The 15,207-nt window shown below is 48.2% G+C and overlaps 1 long non-coding RNA gene across 1 annotated transcript; it reads left to right on the forward strand.

Moving 5' to 3' along the window:
* Positions 1-1,162: 1,162 nt before the first annotated feature.
* LOC133735961 (uncharacterized) lies at positions 1,163-2,064 on the forward strand. The gene is made up of 2 exons (XR_009859367.1): positions 1,163-1,451; positions 1,585-2,064. It is a non-coding gene; the product is annotated as an uncharacterized LOC133735961 (long non-coding RNA).
* Positions 2,065-15,207: the final 13,143 nt, after the last annotated feature.

A 15,207-nucleotide genomic window follows, 5' to 3' on the forward strand; every position in this document is an offset into this window, starting at 1 on the left:
CACTATCTGAGCAGTCCAAAATTTGTGCATTTGTCTAACCTATTCTCCTTTCATTAAAGTATGTATTTTGTAAAAAGTCATTATATATATATATGATTCAAAAGATCGAGATGAAGAAAGAGGCTTAGTTAGCTAACTTGAACGATCATTATGCAAATTGGTAAACTAATATTTACTGTCAGAAGACAGAAGCTAGCTAGCTATAAAGAGATGAGTACAGGATGGAAAAGGGGTCTGGGAAGTAGCAGATGGAGACCACGCCTGTAAAGCCCTAATGAGCCACGCCTGTACGTAAAGCCCTAATATTAGCCTTAATTGATCGAATTGTTAAACCCCCTCCTAAATCCTAATGTAATGTCCTCCCGTCCCGGCCACACATCTCTCGCTTAGCTGGAATAGATATATACAGCTTTATTTATCTATAGGTTTCAGCTTTGAACAGAGACTTTTTTGAAGTTTGTGGGTTGAATTCAGTTGATCTCGATATTTATATAATTTTCGACCACTTGCTCATATATTTTGATTGGACCACTACGTAGTTATTTGAGGTCACTGTACTTGAGTTGGCTGAGCTGAATTGTTGGGAAAAATGTTGGTTGGGCGACTATACATAGCGCATCCGACTCATTAATTAGTAAAATTTTTTCTTTTGTTAATCATGTGATTAGAAGATAGAATAAGCTTTAAAATTATTAAGTAATACTAATAAAAAAAAAAAAAGAATTAAATTCAGTTTACTCCCCTGAACTTTAGGGTTAAAATCAGTTTGATCCCTCTTTTTTAAAATTAATCTGGGCGGTCCCTGATCTCTCAAATAGCATCACTCGAGTCTAAAATTTGAATTTGACTCGAAACATGACGTTCTGTGTTGAGTTAGAGCCGACATATGGGCTCACTTTTCAGACTTTAAACCCCACACGGAGGGCAAAATTGACATTTCTAATTTTTTTTCCTATTATTTAATTCTCTCTCTCTCTCTCTCTCTCTCTCTCTCTCTCTCTCTCTCTCTCTCTCTCTCTCTCTCTCTCTCTCTCTCTCTCTCTCTCTCTCTCTCTCTATATATATATATATATATATATATATATATATATATATATATATATATATATCGACGACCATGCTAACGACGCTGAAACCCCTTCTACCACTTCTCTCTATCAGCGGCGTAGGCACAAGCTTCTCTAACTTCTCTCTATCTCCCCAAACCAGATTAAAGCCCTAATTTCTCACTTTCGCCCAATTCGGAGCTGGAGGCCGACGGGCCGGAGAGGCCAGCTCCGGCCGGCGCACCCGCGCCAAGGCTTTCGTCTCATCCACCCCGACGTCTCTATGGTACGGGTTTGTCCGATCGTTGATCGAGGAGAGAGAATCAAAATCTAAAGCTTCGGGGTTTTGCTACGAAGTTTCGATGCCTTTTCCAACAACTCCTGCGATCATCGGCAATGCATAAGGTACGAAAATCGATCTCTTCTTCACGCTCTACACGATAGTATACATGGTTTTCGATTTTGCTTGAGTTATGAATGAATTGGTTTTTGGTTTCTTTCGGTGCTGACGGAGCTCATTGTGCACGGCGGTTTTTAGGGATTTTTTCGGCGGCTATTCAGGAGGTTTTGGGCTTGTATATGACGTTTTGGAGAGTGACAAGATGCCTGGTCGGGTTCAAATCATTTAGTTGACTGAAATGAGGAATTTGGGTATGTTCAGCCTCCGTCGGACCACCCTTTGTGGTGACGGAACAGAATGAGGGGAGTATCCCTTCGTTTTGTGAATTGAAGGTGTACTAAGAATCTTGAATTATGAATTAAATGGCTAGTTGTGATTATTGATTAGGGTTGTTGCTCGATCTTTTCGTGGTCGACGGCGAGGTCACGGAGCTTCTTGGAGAGGCGGAGGGTGTGGGGGAAGAACTTGGAGATGGCGTGGAGGTTGGAGAACTGGAGAGTGAGGGCATTGATAGAGTGGAGGAGAGTTGGGAGAGGAGGTTGGGGTGGCGGATGGTGTGCTGGAGCTTCTCGGCGGTGGAGGCTTTCATCTGAAATGAGAGAGAGAGAGAGAGAGAGAGAGAGAAGAAAAGAAAGAAAATGTAGGGAAAAATAAAAAAACTAGATTAGAATAAATTAGAAATGTCCATTTTGCCCTTCTTGGGTGCTTGAAATCTGATAAGTAGGCCTCTATGTCATTAATATGATCATCTATTCCCAGAAGACGTTGGTGAACCCCGAGACACTGGCGCTGAGCCAGTCCGAGGTTCCAGTGGTGCTGCCAATGCCGCACCATTCCCATCTTGGTGAGGACGGTCTGCCGGTAGTGCAGGCGGGGGCCCAAGTGGCCGGCGGGAAGAGGGGAAGCGCTGCAGCTGGGCAGCAGAAGGAGCGGATGCCTGCCAACAGGCGTGGCCCCCAAAAGGAGAGGGTGGTGCAGCCGACGGAGATTGTCATTGCGCCAAGGGAGGACCCGCCGGTGAGGGTGACGAGGACCGCCGCTGGGGACCAAAGGGCGCTGGAGAGAAAGCGTCGGCAGATTGACTCTCCTGCGAGGAAGAGGGGGAGGACGTGGAGGCGATCGGTGCCCGCCGACAGAAGAAGGCCCGACAAGCTCCGCCGAAAACTGCCGTGGTGGAGGGAGAGGCGCCCGCCGTCAGTGAGCTGGACTCATTTGCCGAGTATGCGGCGTTTATGACAGATGGTGAGCGGGAGTTCCTCTTCCATCTCTGCGAACGGCTAGGGTTCGGCGGCCTAGCGGGTATCTCGCGCCCCACGGCAATTGACCAATCGCCCTACAGCTCGGCGTTTGGTCAAATATCGGCGGGACTGCACGACATGTTCGTGGCGGCGTCAAAGCAGCCCCTGGTAGAGGGGGAGCTCAAGGAGGAAATCCAAGGTCTCCAGAGGGAGTTGGCGGAGGCGAAGGAGAAACTGGCGGAGGTAGAGCGGCGCCTGTCGAAGGTGAAGTGTGATTTTGCGGACGCTCGAGGCAAGCTGACAGTGGCCATCGAGCGGGACTTGGACCGGAACGAACACGTCGCCAAGTTGGAGCAGGACATCGCCCTGCTGCAGGAGCGGATAGCCGCCAAGGACAAAAAACTCATTATTGTGCAGCGGGAGTCCGCCGCCAGAATAACTGAGGTGAAGCGGCTGGAGGGTGAGGTTACCCGCCTGGCCGCCTGAGGGCTGAAGGGAATATTGCCGCGGCCGCCGCTGTTGAGGCGTTCAAACAGTCGGCGGAGTACAAGAAAGCGCTGACCCAGTCGGCGAAAGAAGGGGCCCTAGCAAACATAGACATGCTGAAGCGGAAGGGCGCCATCGACTTTGCCAAAGCGTCTCAGCCCGACGTGCCGCCGGCTAAGAGTGCCCCACCGGAGAAAGGCATCGCACATGCCCCCGCGGAAGGTGCCCGCTCAGGTAGCGGAGAAAGTGGTGCACGGCCGGCGGAAGGGTCCCAGCAGACTCCTCGTCCTACCCCGTCAGAGGTGTCCCGTGCTGGCTTCCTGGCGGCGCACACCCGGGCGGACGGCACGATAGAGACACCAAGTCCCACAGCCCGAGGGTCTGACCAAACGAGCCGCGCAATCCCGCCGCCGTACGCTGAAGCAGAAGATGCCGAGGCCCATCCCTGATGCTCGAACCTTCACTATATTTTCCTTCTTGTCCTTTTGTAGCCGCTGAGGCACAAAATTTGTACCAAACATTTTGAAATGGAATGAATTTTTTTTTTTGAATGTGTTTGTTATGATGTGTTTGTACCGCTAGTATTCTGACTTAGAGTTTTCTTTTGTCAAGCAATGAAACATTAAAGGAATTAAGATTGGTCCAAGTGCACCACGTAGCGGACGTGGTCCGCTGACGATTGCTGGCGTTGCCAGTTGCCCTCGGTGCCGGACTTGGAAACAATGGTTTGAATAATTCCTCGTTTCATTGATAGCTGACTGATCAACGTGTACAAAAGTGGGGTAGTACGCGTTGGGTAGCTTCCCTTAGCTAAATATTGAACAAAAATTTAGCTAAGTCAAGATGCTCCTGGGTAGCGGCATGACTATTTGTAGTAATACCGAAGGTGTTCGGTATTCCAAGGGTGGGTCGATGTGACGCCATCCTTGCCCATTAAGTAGAAGGTGCCTGGGCTAACGACTTCCACAATTTTGTATGGACCTTCCCAGATTGGGCGGAGTTTTGTTGGCGGTGGAATGACTTCCTTCATTACCCAGTCCCCCAGTTGGAGGTTCCGGGTCTTGACTCTGGCGTTGTAGAAACGCGATACCCGTTGTTTGTTTTGCAAGTTGTGCAAATGGGCCTTGTGTCTTTTTTCTTCTAGGAGGTCCCTGTCCAAGTTGACGCCGTCGCTGTTGGTCTCTGGGCAGTAGGCTTCGACCCTAGCGGTAGGCTGAGTTACTTCAACAGGTAGGACGGTCTCTGTTCCGAACATCATACAAAAGGGTGTTTCGCCGGTGGCAGAGGTTGGAGTTGTCCGGATGGCCCATAGGACTTCTGGAAGCTTCTCTTCCCACAAACCCTTGGCGTCGTCGAGTTTCTTTTTTAGCAATTTCTTGATTATCTTGTTTGCTGCTTCGACTTGGCCGTTGGTTTGGGGGTGAGCGACAGACGCAAAACTCATCTTGGTGCCAAGGTTGGCGGTGAACGATATGAGTTCCTTGTTGTTGAACTGTGTGCCGTTGTCTGTAATGATTGTATGTGGGACACCATAGCGGCAGTAGATGTTCTTCCAGAGGAAGCGAATTACCTTGGCGGTAGTTATTGCCGTTAGTGGCTCTGCCTCTATCCACTTGCTGTTGTAGTCGATGGCAACAATGATGTACTTGAACTGGCCCTTGGCGGTTTGGAACTTTCCCATCAAGTCAAGGCCCCACGTGGAGTGAATCCATGGGCCGATGATGATTGACAGCGGTTCTGCCGGTGCATGTGGGAGATCTGCAAACTGCTGGCATTTGTGGCAAGACCTCGAAATCCGCCGGGCGTCATCACCAAGTGTGGGCCAGAAGTAGCCCTGTCGCATTGTGCGGTTGGCCAAGGATCTGGCGCCCGAGTGGTTTCCACATTCTCCGCCATGGATTTCCGCTAGGACGATCTTTCCCTCCTCTGGGGTTAGACAGCGGAGGTTGGGATGGGTGAATCCTTGGCGGTAAAGCTTACCATTCTGAATGTTATAGCGGGTTGCCCTCCGCTTGAGCTGTCTTGCCTGGACCTTATCCTCTGGCAATGTGCCGCTGCGCTTGTATGCAATGATCTCGTCCATCCAGCTGGGGTTGACTTCAATGTTGAAGATCTCCGCCAGGGTCTTTGTGATGCTCGGCTTGTCAAGGCATTCCACTCTTGTGTCCGCTGGACTCTGATGTGGCTGGGCGGTTGCCAGTCTCGCCAGTGAATCAGCCTTGGCGTTCTTTTCCCTGGGGATTTGTGTGATGGTGTGAAATTTGAACTTTTTTAGCAAAGTTTTGACGTACCCCAAATATGCCGCTAACTGCTGGTCCTTGGCTTGGAAGCTGTCGTTGACCTGGTTAACGACTAATTGAGAGTCGCTGAATATGTTGACGCTGTCAGCCCCTGAGTCAATGGCGAGGAGCAGGCCGGCGATGAGTGCCTCGTACTCCGCCATGTTGTTTGAAGCCTTGAAGTTGAATTTCAACGCGTACTCCGCGTTCAGTCCCCCGGGTCCCGTTAAGATGACTCCGGCGCCGCTGGCCTTGGTGCTAGCGGAGCCGTCCACATGCAGGTTCCAATCCGAGTGTGGGGAAATTGCTTCCTCAGCGGTTACCATTTCTGTTCCGGGCTCTGTCTCGGTATCAGGTTCTGGCTGACGCTCGGTGAGTTCAGCGATGAAGTCCGCCACTGCCTGGCCCTTCATGGCGGTTCTTGGCTTGTAGTCTATGTCGAACTCGCTGAGCTCAATCGCCCATTTGCTGAGGCGCCCCGAGTGTTCAGGGTTCTGCATCACTTGCCTCAGCGGCTGATTGGGTTAACACATGGATCGTGTGAGCCTGGAAGTATTGGCGGAGGCGTCTGGCGGCAACGATAAGTGCGAGGGCTAGTTGCTCCAAGGGAGGATACCTTGTTTCTACTCCGTTCATGCCTCTGCCGGCGTAGAACACTGGGAGCTCGTCTTGGCCTTCCCGCCGGACAATGGCGCAACTTACCGCCGATGCCGAGACCGCTAGGTAGATGAACAGTGTCTCTCCTTGCACAAGGACAGAAAGGAGAGGGACTGCTGCCAGGTATTCCTTCAGGCCCTGGAACGCCGCCTGACACTCTGGGTTCCAGTCGATGACCATCTTGTGAGTTGTTTTGAGGAGTTTGAAGAATGGGGTACACTTATCAGTAAGTCGTGAGATGAATCGAGAAAGGGCGGTTAACTTGCCCTGGAGGCATTGGACGTCCACCTTATACTCGGGGTCCGCCAGGTTAAGGATGGCCTGTACCTTGTCCGGGTTAGCCTCAATGCCTCGCTCGCTGACGATGTAACCCAGAAATTTGCTAGCGGTGACCCCAAAGAAACATTTTTCTGGGTTGAGGCGCATACCATAGGCCAAGAGAATGGTTACTATGATCCTGAGGTTTGCCACATGTCCGCTGGCCTTTATGCTCTTAACTAGCATGTCGTCCACGTAGACCTCGATGATTTTTCCCAGATGCTCAGTGAACATGGCGTTCATCAACCGCTGATAAGTTGCACCGGCGTTCTTCAGACCGAAAGGCATGACATTGTAGCAGTAGAGGCCTTTATCGGTGGTGAAGGTGGTGCATTCCTGGTCGCCGGGGTGCATCTTGATCTGATTATAGCCGGAGAAAGCATCCATCATGCTGAGGAGCTCATGTCCGGCGGTTGCATCGACTAGCTGATCGATACGAGGTAGCGGGAAGCTATCCTTTGGGCATGCCTTGTTGAGATTTTTGAAGTCGACACACATCCGCCACTTGCCGCTGGGCTTTTTGACCATTACCAAATTGGAGATCCACTGGGGATAGATGACTTGGCGGATGAATCCAATGTCCTGGAGTTTGGCGACCTCCTCCCCGATTGCCCGGTACTTTTCCTCATCAAAGGCCCTCCGCTTCTGCTTGATGAGATAAAAGGAGGGTTTGATGGTCAGCTTGTGAGTTATAATTTCAGGAGAGATACCTGGCATGTCAGTGTAGGACCAGGCAAAGACGGCGGCGTTATCACGTAGGAACTGAGTGAGCTCCGCCGCTACCTCTGGGTCTAGCTGGGCGCCTATGCGTACCGTCCGCTTAGGGTGCTCGTCCAAGATGCAGATGACTTTTAACGACGTCTCCGGGTTGACCGGTTCCTTCTTGACATACTTCTTCTCCTCATCCCTAGGATCCTCAAAGATGTTTGGTGGCGGTGCCTGATTACCCACTGTTAGAATTTCATGGCGGCGCGTTGACCGCGCTATAGTCGTTGAATAGCACTCTCGAGCCAACTGTTGACTTCCTCTCACACAGCCCGTGCCGTTGGGTGTGGGGAACTTCATGAGAAGCATGTATCCGGCGATAATGCACTTAAGCTTGTTAAGCGCTGGTCGTCCAATGATGGCGTTGTACGAACTGAAACAATCGACAATAATGAATTCTGTATGTACCTCCGCCATGCATGGACTAGTACCAATAACCAGTCGCATGTAATCTGACCCCAGCGGTTATGTGACGTCGCCGGAGAAGCTGAGCAGCGGCTCGTGATCCTAGAGCAGTTTCTTATTCCGCTTGAGGTGGTTGTAGCATCCGCTGAAGATGACGTTGACAGCGGACCCGCTGTCCACCAAGATTCTCCCCACCGAGAATTTGCCAAGAATGGCGTCGACCAAGAATGGGTCGTCATGCGGTAGATGCACCCCGCGCTCCTCCTCCTCTGAGAAGGTAATAGGTTCCCAACCTGATTTTGGGAGCTTGGCGGACCTTTCGTAGCGGATGTTGCAGACCTCCTTTGGATGATTAGCGCGTGCATAGCGCTTTCTTGCCCTGTGAGACATGCTGGTGATTGGAGCACCGCCATCGATGGTGTTGATGCGGCCCAAGGTCTCAACGTTGGCAATTACTGGCGGTGGTTGGCGCACCTTGAACTGCTCCAACTTGCCGTCACGGTACAAGGTCTCAACGGCCGTTTTGAGAGCATTGCAGCTGTTGGTATTATGGCCGCTGTCCTCGTGGTACTTGCACCACTTGCCGGTGTTTCTGGGTTTGCCCGTTTTTGGGTACTTTGGAGGGGGTGGCGGTGGGATCTGACCCTTGCACTGATTGTAGATGTCCTCATACGAGGCCGTGAGGACCGTGAATACTGCATACCGCTGCGAGGACTCCGCCTGCTTGTTGCGGTTATCCCCATGGGTTGGGCGTGAATGACTGCCTCACTCATGACGTTGTCATACGTCGCATTTGGATGACTGTAGTTGAGGTGATAGAGGAATGGTCCCTTGAGAAGTCCCTTCCTGAAGGCCGTTGATGCCATTGTTTTGTCTAGGTCGCGGCACTGAGACGCTACCGCCCGCCATCTTGTGACAAATGCCTTCAGTGACTCGTCCTCCCCCTGCTTGACGCTGAACAACTGACTTGTGTTGTGATGTCTGGCAGACAATAAGATGAACCAAGAGAGGAAGGCGTGCGATAGTGCATGGAATGAGCTGACGGACTCCGGCGGACACTCGAATAACCAGTTCATCGCCTCACCATCCAACGTTTCGCTGAACAAGTGGCACAGGGTGGCGTCGTCAAATCCCTTGTTGTTGGTGACTTTCTTGAAGGTGTCCATATGGACAAAGGGGTCAGACATGCCTCCGTAATGTGACATCTTTGGGGTTTTTGCATACGCCGGTCTGACAGCTTGCAGAATTGCAGCGGTGAAGGGCCCAGGTCTGGAAGCGAAGAGCGGATTCTGAGTTGGCGCTGGGGCACCCGACTCCACCCGGATCAATCTCTGCTCCAGCTGCTGCATCCTTTCCAATATCTGGGCGGTTGTACCGCTGGCGGAACCGGCCTGGTCATTCCGCCGGACCTGCCTGCGCCTTGGTGCAGGCGGACTGCCCTCTGTCCTCGTCCTAGCTTCCGAGCGGTTGGTGTGCGGTAGTGATTCCACCTCCTGCTCTAACATTAGGTAGGGAATGGGCGGTGGTCCCATCCCCAATAACTCAGGTGGGTCCAGCGGTACCTGCATTTGTATGACTGGCCCTGGTACCAATGTGCCAGTGCCGGGTCGACTACGCCTGGTGCTACGTGACTGTTCACTTCGTGCTGGATTGGCGGTAGCCTCCAGCATCCTCTTCAGTTCATCAAAGCGTGACATCAGCGTAGCCAACTGTCTTTGGGCCTCAGCCTTCTCCTTGCGTTCCTCTTCACGCTCTCTGTTTGCCTTATGAAGATCCGCCAGTGCCAGCTCGTACATAGTGGTGAGATCCTGGGCCGGTGGGCGGCTGCTGCTTGGATTTGCCTCACCGCCGGGGTTGGCCGGGGTTGTGAATAGTGCGCGGTTAACGCCTACCGCTGGGTCGGAGGGTTGGGGGATGGCGGGATGGTCTGCCTGCTCTTCAGCGTTTCCCCCGCTACCGTTAGTCATGGTGATTGTGGTGGGATGGCCTTTTGTTCAAGGGTTCCCACAAACGGCGCCAATGTTAATGTCTAAAAGTTCGGCGGTAGCTGAACCTTTGTTAACGCTGATCCGGTGGGCGGATCGATACTTGTGAAGTTCTCAAAGCTTCCGCTACCTGTCAAGTAAAATACAAAGGGCGTCAGAGGGAGACCTCGCCGGGCGGTCTTCAACTCTCCGATGCCTAACTTAGTCAATGTATTTATGTTGACAAAGTAACAGTAGGTAAGTATTGAATGCGTAATTTAATGAGGAGAGAGGAGAGAACCTTTTATAGGTGAGGAAGAGGTTGATCTTCTCTTTGTTTTCGATGTGGGACTGATGTGCTTCAGTTCCCAGCTTCAGGAGCTTCTGATGCTATCTTGGCGCGGCGCGTGGCGGCACGTCGGCGGTGATCTGGGGGTGATCCGCCGCTGAGGTTGTAGCCCGCCTGGCGGTGTATCTGTATGTCATTCCTTTGGTTGGAATTAGTACCTTTGGCGGTACAATGAGCGTGGCCCATTATAGCTAATTATGCTTGCAAATGTACATGTATGTACAAATACCAAACCTATTACTCATCATAGAAGCTTTAAATTTGAAGCAATGTGGCTTCAACATGCATCCTCACTGTCAATTCCTTGGGAAGGAAGTTTGGAAAAAATCTCACAAGGTACTTATTTACAGAATTTATTAATCAATTTCAAGCCTTGACTAAACATTGGAACACGAATGTTTTTGGTGATCTATTTAATTCTCGTAACTCATTGCATGACCAACTCTAGACCATACAGGAACAATTATCCAATCATTTTACTCCTCAACTCCTACAACAAGAATCTACTTTAGCTTCTAATTTGCATGCTCTTTATCAAGCTGAAGAGTTATTTTGGGCCCAATTAACGTGCTTATTCTAATTAGCTTCATCTTGGTGATAAGAACATTTCAAACTCAGACCCTTATTCGTAGAAAACGAAAATGTATTCTCAAGATTAAGGATGATGTTGGCTTTTGGCGTGATCAGCATGAGACTATTGCCTCTGTGTTTACTCAGACTTTTGCTAAACATTTTACTTCAAATGCTCCTATTGCTGCTACTGCTATGTCTTCTTTTTTAAAGGTTAGGGAAAAATTCAGAAATAGTACATGAAGTTAGGCCCACTACGAATTTCTGTACATGAAGTTTTAAAACTAAACTTTAGTATATCAAATTGCAAGTCCGACCCAATATATGTACACGACGTCAATAACGTCATTAACCCTTATGTCAATATTCATTTGTCAGAGGGTTATTAAGTACTTTCAGTTACCTCTATCTCTCACTCTCATACACTCAATCCGAGCACTCTCACTCTGACTCACTCACTCTCCTCCCTTCCTCTCTCTCTCTCTCTCTCTCTACACAGACCCAGCCCCAGCCCCTTTCCCTTCCTCCATGGCTGTGAGTCCGTGACCACCACATCTCCAAAACAAAAAACCACGACGCCGTGAACAATTTTATCTGCAAAACTTTATATTTGGCACCCTGACAAACCTCTTCTTCCCAATTATCTTGAAAATTTAGAATGGAGTGGGTGTGTACACCCACACAAGTCCAGAAGCTCACTGAATTTCAGGGATGATGGCGTTGGCCACTTTCAAGTTCTCCAGGGTTTGCTTGTACCATCACCATTCCATAATTCCTAGATCCAAATCTCCTGCATTAATTCCAAATCCTAATCATTTTTGCTGCGATTTCATTGTTGGAAATGAAAAATTGATGGTAGATAATGCAGCTGCTGCAATTGACTACTATAACCCTAATTTGGTCGCAGTCGATGGCGGAGGCCTCATTTTGGACACCGAGCCCTATTTGCAGAGGAATAAATAAAGGAAAGAAGGAGAAAAAGGGAGGAGCTTTAGGTTCGATTCGTCTCGGGAAAGAGAACTAGGGTTTGTTGTGGTGGGAATCGATCCTAATAGAGAGGGTGAGGGCCTGGCGATCGAGTTCTGAAGAAAGGATAGAGAAAGAAGGGAGGAGAGAGAAGGAGAGAGGAGACATAGGAGGATGAGAAAGGAGAAAAACCAGGTCAGGAAGAAGAGGGCGAAGTCGGTGTGGTAGAGACAGGTGGTGGGGTTGGGGGCAGAGGAATCGGCGGCGGTGGTGGTGGTGGTTATGAGCAGAGGGGCTTGGGATTTAAGAGGCAAAATGACAAAGTGAAGTGAGGGAGGGGATGAGAGATAGAGAGACCGTTTTACCCCTCAAAATATGACACTTGTCACACAAATTAACGACGTCAATGACGTCGTGTACGTATACTGGGTCGGGCTTGGAATTTGATGTACTAAAGTTTAGTTTTAAAATTTCATGTACCAAAATTCGTAGTGGTCCATAGTTCAGGTCCACTTACCAAATTTTTCCCTAAAGGTTATATATTACCCCATGCGTTACTCCTACTGATAATAATACTCTTCTTGCTTTTGTTACAATGGATGAGATTTTTAATGCTTTGAGCTCTATTGGTCCTCTTAAAGCCCTGGGGCCTGATGGCATACATGCTATTTTTTACCAAAAAAATTGGCCTTTAGTTCAACAATCTCTTATTCATTTGGTTAATGATTTCTTCATTAATGCTATTGACATTTTCTTACTAAACCACACTCATATTGCATTCATTCCTAAAAATGATAACCTGAAATTGTTAATCATTTTCGTCCTATTAACCTTTGTAATGTTGCGTATTGTTGTAGTAAAAATGGAATTGCAGAGAGAATTGTGTCTTATTATTGATAATATGAGCCCTTTATATAGGGAATTTACAGAGTACAAGAAATATAATAGAATTCGAACATAACTATTACAACTCTAGGACTAAACCCTAGTTTGAAGAGGCACACATGATGTCGACTTCCTTCAACACTCCCCCTTGTGCTGTTCAAATTTGGTGATGACGCTTTGATCGTTGCCTCACTAAAAACCTTGCCAGGTAACAAAAACCCTGTGGGACAAAAATAACCCTGGTCGAAGGAAAAAAAGAGCACAATACGTCCTTCACTCTTCGAGATCGAACATGTAGACATCATACCTCCCCCTGATGTCAATATCTCCCCCTGATTGCTACAACATTGGGAGTTCGGATAACTTTCTCAATCCGATGCTCTTCACATGTTTCTCGAATGTGGATTTAGGTAACGACGTAGTAAATAAGTCCGCTACATTATCCTCAGATCGGATTTGATTCACTTCAATATTTAGAAGTGCTTGTTGTTGCTGATTGTAAAAGAACTTAGGCGATATATGCTTGGTGTTGTCGCCCTTGATGAAACCTAATTTCATTTGCTCAATACAAGCTGCATTATCTTCATAAATGCATGTAGGTTCATATGTGGTAGACTTCAAACCACAAGTTCCTCGAATGTGTCTAATTACAGACCTTAGCCATATGCATTCTGGCACGGCTTCATGTAGAGCGATAATCTCTGCATGATTCGAGGAAGTAGCAACAAGGGTCTGCTTTGTAGACCTCCAAGGTATCGTGATGCTTCCCATGGTAAAGACATAGCCGGTCTGGGAACGAAATTTGTGAGGGTCAGAGAGATACCCTACATCAGCAAAATCCATCAAAACATCATCATCGTTTTGATGTAAGGGAGGAGGATGGGTGGTCGGCGGTTTTTGCCGATCACAGCGTCTTGGACGGTGCCACTTGGGCTAATGAGATCCGTTCTCATTCTTTCGTCATTCTTTTCTCTCTGCAGGGATAGAACAAGTCCATATCTATCGTACATTTTAAGTAACGAAATATTGTCTTTATACCAGTCCAATGGCATTGCGTTGGCGCAGGGCTACATCTAGCCAACAAGTTCATAACAAATGAGGTGTCCGGTCTTGTATTGTGTTAAGTACAATAATGCGCCTATTGCACTTAGGTAAGACACTTCTGCCAATTAACACGTCTTCGTCATCATCCCTGGGACAAAACTTATTCTTCTTAGGGTCAAGACTATAGACGACCATGGGAGTGCATCTTTGACTTTATCAAAATGCAAAGCATTTATTGACACGGTATACAAGTACTAAATCTAGATAAAACTGTGTTCTCCCAAGGTCCTTCATCTCAAACTCGGATTTAAGGTGTTCAGCGGTTTCCCTTAACTCTCAAAGGTTCCAATTATGTTTATCAACATAAACCGTGACAATTGCAAATCCAGAACTTGTCATGAAAACGCAGGAGCATAGTTCATTATATCCCTTCCCAATCAAGTAGTCACTTTAGTGAGCGTTTCACCCTCATTGCAAACGCGCTCCATGGTCAAGAGCCACTTGATTTGGGTAAATGAAGTACACAAGACCCTTCATTATATTCCGTATCTAGATCCCCATAGAGATACGTAATGTCCACATTCATAAGATGCATGTTCAATTATTCGGAAACTACCAAACTGACAAGGTAGTGGAGTGCAATGACATCCATTACGAGAGAATATGTCTTCTCGTAGTCGATTCCAGGGCGTTTTGTGAGAAGCCTTGCGCCATAAGGCGAGATTATCATCTCTTTTTCTCATCGCGCTACCTAACGAAGACCTATTAATGTCAACATGTTTTATGTTAGGAGGTGTTGGCATCTCAGGCCCGAAATCCTTCCACTTCGTTAGTGAATCTAATTCAACCTGGATCGCATATTTCCATTTAGGCCAATTTTCTCTACGTTGGCATTCTTCAACGGAGTAAGGTTCGATGTCATTGGTCTCAATAATTCCACGTCTTCATGTACACTAATGTAATTTGTAGAGATCTCTATATTCTCAAGAATTGGTTCTAACATTGAGGCGTCCCCCAACGATGTCTCTTGGACATAACCACAATCCAGAATATTCTCATGAGACGGATTTTGAGTATCAATGATCAATGAATCAAGTTGTGCCAAACTCGCTCTCTTCCTAGGGCGAGAATCCATCGAACCTATGGGTCTCCTACGCTCTCTAGCGGAACCCATGGCCTATGACGCCATTATGCCACCTTTGTGGCGTCACCATACCACCATCCATGGTAGTGATGCCGTACCCATCTCCTCTGGGTGGCACCATGTCCTCTTGTGGGGACATCAATCCTTGCAGACATGTTTACAACATGTATATGTGATCTCGTCACTTTTAGGGGATCAAGATGAGACATAGTGGAGACAGACCACGACAATTCCTGTCGTTCCTGTTGAACATTGACGTTCTAATCTCCCCCTAACGACGGGAAGACTGTCTCATCAAAGTGACAATTCGCAAATCCAGCGAAAAAAGAGATCGCCCGTCAAGGGTTCTACATAGCGGACTTATGGTTGGAGACTTATGTCCAACACAAATATATATATGCATTCGTTGCAATGACTCATGTTGATGCGCTGTGGCGGTGCAATTGGCACATAAACCGCACACTCAAATATGTATAAGTACGAGATATTAGACTCGAACCCAGTCACTAGCTGTAACGCAAATAAAAGTTGAGTGGCTGCTATGAGTGGTAGACGAATTAGCATAGCTGGATGCGATATTGCATAACCCAAGCGAAAATATTGGTGCGCATTACCAAAGTCCGGGCTACCATCGTAGTCTTTTAATGGTGGCTTTTCCGCTAGACCAATTGAGTGTGTACATGGGAATATG

This window comes from Rosa rugosa, chromosome 3, assembly GCF_958449725.1.
Source record: "Rosa rugosa chromosome 3, drRosRugo1.1, whole genome shotgun sequence".
Classification (NCBI taxonomy): Eukaryota; Viridiplantae; Streptophyta; class Magnoliopsida; order Rosales; family Rosaceae; genus Rosa; species Rosa rugosa.